At 43.2% G+C, this 8,780-nt stretch overlaps 1 protein-coding gene across 1 annotated transcript in view; it reads left to right on the top strand.

The window, feature by feature from the left end:
• The first annotated feature begins 875 nt into the window (after nucleotides 1-875).
• The window catches only part of dyrk1b (dual-specificity tyrosine-(Y)-phosphorylation regulated kinase 1B), a 76,747-nt gene continuing 68,842 nt past the window's right edge, over nucleotides 876-8,780 (top strand). Inside the window, exon 1 of the mRNA XM_017714455.2 lies at nucleotides 876-1,702. The gene's annotated coding sequence lies outside the window, so the exon portion shown is untranslated. The remainder of the gene's footprint in view (nucleotides 1,703-8,780) is intronic.

The following is an 8,780-nucleotide window of genomic DNA, read 5'->3' as shown; positions in this document are numbered from 1 at the left end:
GGGCACAGTTTCAAATAAGTTGCAGCTGCTGTTACTGGTGTAAAAAGGGTCAAAACAAAACTAAAACATGATAAACTGTAAGCAGTGAAGACTGTCAGAGCGCCCCTGCTGTTTATCAGAGCGTTATTCCTCTTAATAAGAAGACACGTTCAGCTCCGTCTCCTCATTATTCAACACCATCACTGTAATATTTCATCATCAACATTAATACACGAAGGTAATAAGAGGGACGGTCAGTCCTAACTGAAGTTATCACGGTGACTAAACAGATAAGATTTCAGATTTAGAATGTTTCTGTATCACAGCCCCTGCAGGTATTTCACAAAGTAGGATTTCTCTGTTTAGCCAGATAACTTAAGCCCAAAGTAAATAATGTTCAATATGAAAAGAGCGGAGGGACATTCCTATTAGACGGTCCTAATCTTTGGTCTTAAGTTATCCGGCTAAACCGAGAACTCCTGCTTTGTGCGATGCTCCCCTGGTCTTGAGTTTGGTTGATAACTGCAGTATTAACGCTATCCCCCTGCTTCTGCTTAGCATAGCCGTTAGCATCCGGTTGATAGGAGAGGGTAGTTGGCTAACCAAATCACTTTTTAAGCACATGTCGTCCGATTTATCCTTTCTCAGAAAGACCAGGGTAATTTTTTCGATTATTGCACTTTCATGATGAATTTTCCCCCTTAAATGTTCGTTTATTTGCACCAGCCTCTTTCCAACCCGAGCATTCTGGTTTGTTTAGGCGGCCATTTTGTGAGCAAAGCTGCTGCACGGAATCGGGGACGCGCTTTTGGTGGGGGGGTAGGGGGCGCGAGCTTCACTTCTCCCAGCGAAAGCGGTCGGGGACGCGGTCGGGGACGAGCCCGGTTGCGGGGGCGCGCTTACCCTCTCTCCCAGCCAGGCAGGCAGCAGAGCTGTGCCGAGCGGAGCCGAGCGGAGCCGAAGAGCCGAGGCGAGATTAGCGGGCACTGCTGAGGGGGGGGATCCCTGGGCGAATGCACAGCGCTATAATTGTAGCCACCCCGGTTTTTCATTTTTATTCTTTTTCCTTTTGGTTGATGTCGTTCGCTCTTCTTTTATTTTTTACAAATTTTAATTCCCTCTCACCCCTACACCCCTCCTCCTCCCCCTCCTCCTCTTCTCTGCTGCTGCCGCCGCTGCACCACCACAACAGCCGTACCTCCTCAATGCAAAACTAGCTAGCCTGAGAGAGCTAGCCGCCGCACACAGCGACCGACTGGTGGGGAGATTTCTCCGATTTCTCGTATAGTAAGGGGGGAAACGAGCCGAGGAGGGAAAGGAGGAATACCGAAGAAAATAATCAACACCCAGAAGTTATTTTTGATTGTGTGTTGCCCGCTGGCTGGCGCTTTTTTCCGGACCTAGTTTCAGGGACTGTGCTGAGGGAGATCTAACCGACTGACTGACTGCAGCGGCGGCAATGAGGATTCCACAGAAATACTAGCCAACAGCTAAAAAACATTAACGATCATCTTCAGAAGATTTTCGGTTGGGGAATCGCACCCGTTGGAGGGGTGGCGATTTCGGGGGGGGAGGGGGGTCCTTTGCCGGTGTTTTTTGGTCTGGTCTGGCTGCTAGCTCTGTGTTTGTGGAGGTTTAGGAGCCAGGCGGAGGGGAAGGAGAAGGAGGCTGCCGCCGCTAATGGCTGCTCCGGGAAGCTGGACACGAACCGCCGCCGCCTGAGGTAAGAAACAGAAAACGGCCGCCGGCTGGTGCGTTTTCGCATTTTCATCTCTGTCGGGGTTTTTCAAGACCGCTGAGGTGGGTCATTGGAAGCCGAAGAAGGCGGGCTAATGGCTCTGGAAGCTGCTCAGATGTTCATGTTCGCGGCAGCGCCGCGGCTGCCCGATTTCTTCCCAGAGACAGCGCGCTGAGTGGCCGCTGAGCAGGCCGAGCGGTGCCGGGCTTCTGGTTGGGTGCTGTTCGGCTTAGAGCTTCATCTAAAGTGGGTCAGAAAAGAGCCGTGGTTGTTCATTCCGGTTGTTCCCCTCATCCCCAGCCCTACACCATCCTTCAGCGTTTGCTTGGATGCATATCTGGTGAAAAATGACCAAAAACGACCATCAGCCATTGAAGATAATATCTACCCACTGCCATGGTGTCTTAATGATGACCAGCTAACGTCTAATGTGTTAGCATGATCTTCAGTCAGGTCTGCACCATCAAACTTGTTATTGGACTATATTTCTTAAAACCCTTAATCTATCTACGTGAAGCTGGCTAATAGATTGTCTGTCTGTCTGCCTGTCTGTCTCTCTCTCTCTATCTATCTATCTATCTATCTATCTATCTATCTCTCTCTCTCTCTCTCTCTCTATATATATATATATATATATATATATATATATATATATATATATATATATATATATACCTCCCTACATGCCACAGTTACATTAATGCAAAACTGCAGTGTTGCAGAAGACAAGCTGAAATTGCTTGCAATTTATTTTAACACCAACCATCCATGCCATCCATGCCTATAGGTGCATATGCATGATTTGCTGAAGCCCAGGCACCAATATATGCGGATATATTTCCAGTGGCTGTAGGGTGACGTTACAATTTTCACCCTTAATGTGCATACGTGCACACTGGTGGTGGCTTGTGTGCAAAAAAACGACGATGGACCCCCACCTTTTCTGGGGTATCAGATGGTAAAATGGCACACAAACGTGAGCAGTGTGATCAGGTCTGCTTTTAAAATGCTTTTTCCTCCATCTGTGTGCTAAAAGGCTGGGATGTGACCGTGCCTACACCCCTCATCTCCTTGGAGCGGTTTGTGCAAGGCTTTTGCTGTGGTGCTGAAGTACAATGCCGGTTCAAAATGGACTCACTTTTCCTGCTGCTCCTTTTCCATGTTGCCATTTTCACCAATGCATCCGCCTCAGAAATGGTTCCCCTGGAGATTTGTCAGGGCCGGGAGGTTCATGGTCATAATTGTGGCCTGGTAACACATAGGAGATCATATGGAGTGTTCTAGTGTCTGTATGGTAAAGGAAAGCAGCATGGGTGCAGTTTGACATTGGGCTAGTGGGCTAGCCACTGAGTCATCTTAAATACACCGGTTTTGGTTCTCCGGAGCGGAGTAAAACAAAGGTGCTCAGTCCTGGTTCTAGAGATCTACCAACCTACACAGTTCCAACCGTAACCTGGTCCACATAGTGAAAGCCTTCACGAGTAGAGCCAGGTGTGTTGAATCTCCAGGTATGTTTCCAGGAATAGAATTAGCCAGGAATGCTACAGAAAACCAGCTTTGGTTCCCTAAAGAACCATCCATCTTTCAGAAATGGAAACTTTTCCATCATTGCTCTGAACCTCATTTTTCAGGTCACAAACCTGAGATGTTGCAGCCTCAGGTTTCCCTTCCACTTGATCTAGAGGCAAAAGTGATGGAACCTAGCATGATTTAGATTAACTTAAGGTGATCTGGCAACTATTAACTCCATCACTCAGATGCTGCTGAAATGATCATCTCAGGTGTGGCTTGGAAACCTCTCAGAATTTAGTTTCCTCATTTCTTGATTGCTGCTACACTCTTAAGGGGTCCAATATGGGTTCTTTTGGATCAGTGTTTTGGTTCTCTGAAGAACCTTTCATATTGCAGAAAATAACTACTCCCCATTGACTATATTTTTACAAATCTCTTATGTTCTTACCTTAGGTCTTACCTCGTTGCTTTCTCATAACAAGATCTAGATGCAAAAAAGATGGAACATGGTCTAGATCATGGGTGCTAAATCCTTCTCCTGGAAATCTACCACCCTGCAGAGTTTACCTCCATCCTTAGCACACTTAAGCCAGGTATTGGAGCCAGGTGTGTTGTATCTGAACTCTCCAGGGTGGTAAAACTTCAGGGCCAGGATTGAGCACCCATGCTCTAAACCCTGTTCCATCTCCCCTGGTCTAGATATAGTTAAGGTAGTCTATAAACTATCATCACTTAGGATGCTCAGATGAGGGATCTAAAATGGGTTCTTTTGGAGCAATGCTATAGAAGAAACTGTTTTGGTTCTCTAAAGAACCTTTCATATCGCAGAAAATGACTACTCCCCATCATTCTGGACTGCATTTCTACAGATCCTGTATGTTCATTTACATTTACATTTACGGCATTTGGCTGACGCTCTTATCCAGAGCGACTTACAATTTGATCATTTTGCACAGGCAGGCCAAGGTGGTGTTCGGAGTCTTGCCCATAGACTCTTATTGGTTTAGTGTAGGGTGTTTGCCCAGGTGGGGATTGAACCCCAGTCTACAGTGTAGAAGGCAGAGGTGTTGACCACTACACTATCCCAACCCTGCCTTAGGTCTTTCTCATTACTTTCTCATAACTGGGTCTACATGCAAAAGAGAGAGAATGTGGTCTAGATCATGGGTGCTCAATCCTTGTCGTGGAGATCTAACTACCAACCACTTGAGCCAGGTATTGAAGGCCTTCAGGTGACAGTAGAGCCAGGTGTGTTGGATCTGAACTATCCAGGGTGGTAAATCTTCAGGGCCAGGATTGAGCACCCATGCTCTAGACCCTATTCCATCTCCCCTGGTCTAGATATATTTAAGGCAGTCTATAAACTATCATCACTTAGGATGCTCAGATGCAGCTGAAGTGATTATCTCAGGTGTGTGTAAATCTCAGAATTTAGTCTTGGTGCTTAAAATTTTGCATAGATGATCCACTTTTGGTTCCCTCACAAACCTACATAAAACCTCGTTCTTTGTAAGTGAGCTGTGCAAATGCGAAGAACCTTTATAAAGTTTAAAATAGCTTCCATATAATGTTCAGGTTGCAATCTGTTTTCACCAGGCTTCTTCTAGAACCATGAATCCAAGCCAAGAACCATTCAGGAACCTTATTTTAAACAGTGTATGAGTTTGATCTGACTAAAGTGAATGATCTACTTTCACAGATATCCATTCAGTCCTGATTGAAAGTCTTATGGTTCCATCTGCATCTCTGTGATCTGCTTCTTTTAATCACTGAAAGTTGATTGCTTCATTGTTCTGTTAGCTAGGCCTCGTCAAGGCCAGACCTCGATGGCTTTCTTTATTTAGCCTTTTCTCTCCTCTCCTGCTGTTGGCTACTTGTTTTATCATTCATTTTCCTCAGGGAAACTTAGTTTGGAGTTTATTTCTGTTTGACAAGTGGACACACAACTCTGCTTTTAATTAGCTTGTTTGCTGTTAGTGAAGTCATAACATGGCCTGGATGTTCTTTGGGGTTGGACTGATCAAGTATTTGGCCAAGAAGTATTTAAGGTGGTCATATTTAGTCATTTTCAAGATTTTGTAAGCAGCGGTTATTTATCATGTAAACTGCCAGCGGTTTGTCATCTTCTGATGGAGGAAAAGACATTTTCATTAAAAGTTCTCAAATATTTTTGGGCATTTGGTGCAATATTTAGTATGGAGACAACCTATTGGTGTGTTTTGCTAGATGTTTGGTGTGAAAGTGACCTCAGTAGGAAGGTCATTGCTCTTTCCTGAACTTGTGTGCTAATAACGAATGAAACGTGTGTTTGCATGTTAGCATTGTTATTCATCTGTCCAGCTCTTCATATTAGTTGGCTTGAGGTCACTGTGACCCGTCCCACCCACCAAAAAGGCATTCATTTTTCTCTGCCTAAATTTCTGTTAAAGAAATATCTCAACCATACATGCTAATGTTGCTAATGGTCATTTTCAGAATGATAATTGGCGGCAATTCTCTTTAATATATTAGTAACATCTAACTTAGCTTGCGCTTTGTACTCCATTTTAGAACTAGAATTGGTGGACACTGATTAATTGGAGTCTGTGACACATTTGTCCTCATTTCTGAGCAAACGTATTCATATTTCTTGAAAATATTCAAATATAGCGACTTACTGTATATAAACAAGAATGTAGGCTCGCTGCACTTCCCAATAAAAGTCAGTTTGGCAATAAAGCAATTTAGATTGCTTTAAAGATTAATGGATTACTTACTTAATAGATTATATAATAGTAGATTGTAAAAAAGAAGTAAAAAGAAATAATTCTGTCACTTAACATTTTTTGCTTGTTGTCTACATTAACCCTGTAGCTACATTAACCCTGAAGCCAACTTCAGAATCAAATGTCTTTTTAAAAAATGTAAATTTTTATTAAACATTTGTTATTTAACGTTTTATTTTGCAGGAATGAGATCAAGTTGTTTTGTCATATTTCATATATTGTTTCACGCATACTGACCCTGACTGGTCCAAACTAAGTCTGGAGCCTCCTTTACCTTTGGATCACCTGGCTAGTTAGTTTTGCCATTTCCATTAGTCCACTTTGTCACTCAGGACACAGTTTATATAACCCGATTTAGTTATTGTTTGATCAGTTTTGATTGGTGTTAAGTCATAGAGGAGACGGGATTCCCAGTTTTCTCAAAAGTTCAGGGCACTCTCTCGTCCCCTCGCAGCTTTTCGTCCACGCTGAAGCAGATTTACGGCGTGAAGCAGTGCCCTGGTGCTTACGGAAAAAGGCATGGCCCCTTTTTTTCCTAACTGCACTTGGTGTTGAAGAACAAAAGCGGGTAAACGTTTAGGGAGAGCAGCTCAAAACACGTTTGTGGGCATTTCCATGTCGAGACAAGTCGATTAATCATTGATTAAGGAAAAATGTTGACTTGTCGTTCACTTAAAAGCATAAAGTTTGTATGATCCACACAGTCATTCTAACAGACTGTAATACACTACAGGATTTGTAGGGGTGATATGGCTTCTACTGTTTCATTTAAAAAGCCTCTATAATGTTCATATGATCCACACAGTCACTCTGACAGGCTGTAATACACTACAGGAAGTGTAGGGGGCATGTAGCTTATATTGCTTACAACCGCTTGTTGCACAGACAGACCTTTTGAAAACAGGGTGCTGTGATGGGGACGTACTTGGATTGAAAGGTATAATTGTTGCATTAGACTAACTTTCCTTTGTTCATATTTTATTCTAGAGATTAATTGGATAATTGACAGATTAATAGATTATAGAAATAGCTGTTAGCTGCAGCTCCGGTTAAGCCTGTCGTGTCCTTGTCTGCCTGATCTCTCTCTCTCTTCCTGTGGCTCTGTCCCAGTGTGACTTTACCCTCTCTTTCAGGACAGTCCCCTCCATTCATGTGATTCTTCATTGATTCGCATGTGGTCCCAAACAAGTTGGTTTTCCAATGGCTGGCCGCTTTTTCGGCGCCAGCACTGCCACTGCGCTACAGCAGTTTTTCAGCTGACCTTCAGTCACACCATTTGTGTCCCTTAATATCTTTTATAGGACTAGTTTATCTGGACATGCCAGTGTTTCTTGTAGTGAATGAAAGGTAACTGGCAGTGGTAGCTGTGGTTATGCTAACCCTTCCCCCTACAAGAATTCCTTCATTGTTAGCTGCCTTAATATCTTTTTACACACTTTAAAGCATTTCACTGACTCAGAATTCCTGGCTCTGACTAGGAAAACCCAAAGAAAAGGCCCTCTCAACTGGGAATTCCTACTATGGAAATGCACACATAGAACTTGTAATAATGTGGGATGAAATGGGAATAAAAGGCATAATCAAGGGTTCTACTAAGAAAGAACCCTTATTGTTAGTTGCCTTAATATCTTTTTATGCACTTTAAAGCATTTAACTGACTCAGGATTCCTGACTCCTACTAGGAAAAACCAAAGAAAAGGCAACTGGAAATTCCTACTGGGGGGGGGAAGTGTTATTAACTCCCAACCTTGTTATATGTGGTCATATCAACATGGCTGCTCACACTGTCAACAGTAATAAAGAGCCAGTTCTCTATTATTAAATAAGAATATAGCAGCATTAGCTTTAGATCAATCGACATATAGGCTACATTCACTTTGCAGGCCTTGATGCTCAAGTCCAGTCTCTATGACATGATGGTTCACACTTGTTTAGGTGATTCAAAGTGGTATTAATGTGAATAAACCAGCATCCTGAAATTGACCTGCATGAGCACATCCTACTCATTATCAACACGTGAATGAATCACGTTCATCATGAGCACAAACTAACGAGCAGAACGAACTTCGCTGAGAAGATAATTGACTCTGATCAGCTCTCAACTTCGTTATTAGAGCGAGACGAAGGTGTAAAAGGTGAGATGAGCTGCTTTTTCACCGTTTACTGACGCTGTTGCCATGGTAACGTCGAATGATGACATGGAAAAAATGCATACGAATTCCGATCTGAGCATCACATTAAGGTCGCATGGGAATGGATCGGCTTATATATCGGATCTACGATCACATATGAAAGTGCCTCAGGTCAGGTTTGAAAAGATCAGAATTGCATGTCCACACAGCTCTGAAAACATCAGATCTGATTCACATTAGGGTGTAAAATCTGATTTGTGCCACTTCAGCCTGGTAAAGTGAACTTAGTCATAAACTCAGTAGTTGACTGTAAAGTAGCTTGTTCCTTACGGCGCTTGCTTTCATGGCTGCGTCCATATATTTTTTTTTTACCCACTTGGAGATGCAGAGGTTGAAAATCATGCGGTTCCCAGCTTGTGTCCCACTTGCAACATACCTCAAGTGCAGCATTAGTTACTGCCCACTTAGTTGTAATGTTTAGGTTCTCGTGTAAGCCTTGATTACCTGGCGTGTTATATTGGGTTTGGAGCTAAAATGCTAACGAATAAAAAGTAATAGCATAGCATGTTGACATTATTCATGCTGTCCGTTCCTCTCTCAAGAGTTCCTTCACTGCTGTTGTCTGCTTTTGGGTCAGTTTACTGCACTGTCTGG

Source organism: Pygocentrus nattereri, chromosome 24 (assembly GCF_015220715.1).
Source record: "Pygocentrus nattereri isolate fPygNat1 chromosome 24, fPygNat1.pri, whole genome shotgun sequence".
In the NCBI taxonomy this organism is placed as follows: domain Eukaryota; kingdom Metazoa; phylum Chordata; class Actinopteri; order Characiformes; family Serrasalmidae; genus Pygocentrus; species Pygocentrus nattereri.
The sequence above is the reverse complement of the archived record's forward strand: the minus strand, read 5'-3'. Positions and strand labels throughout refer to the sequence as shown.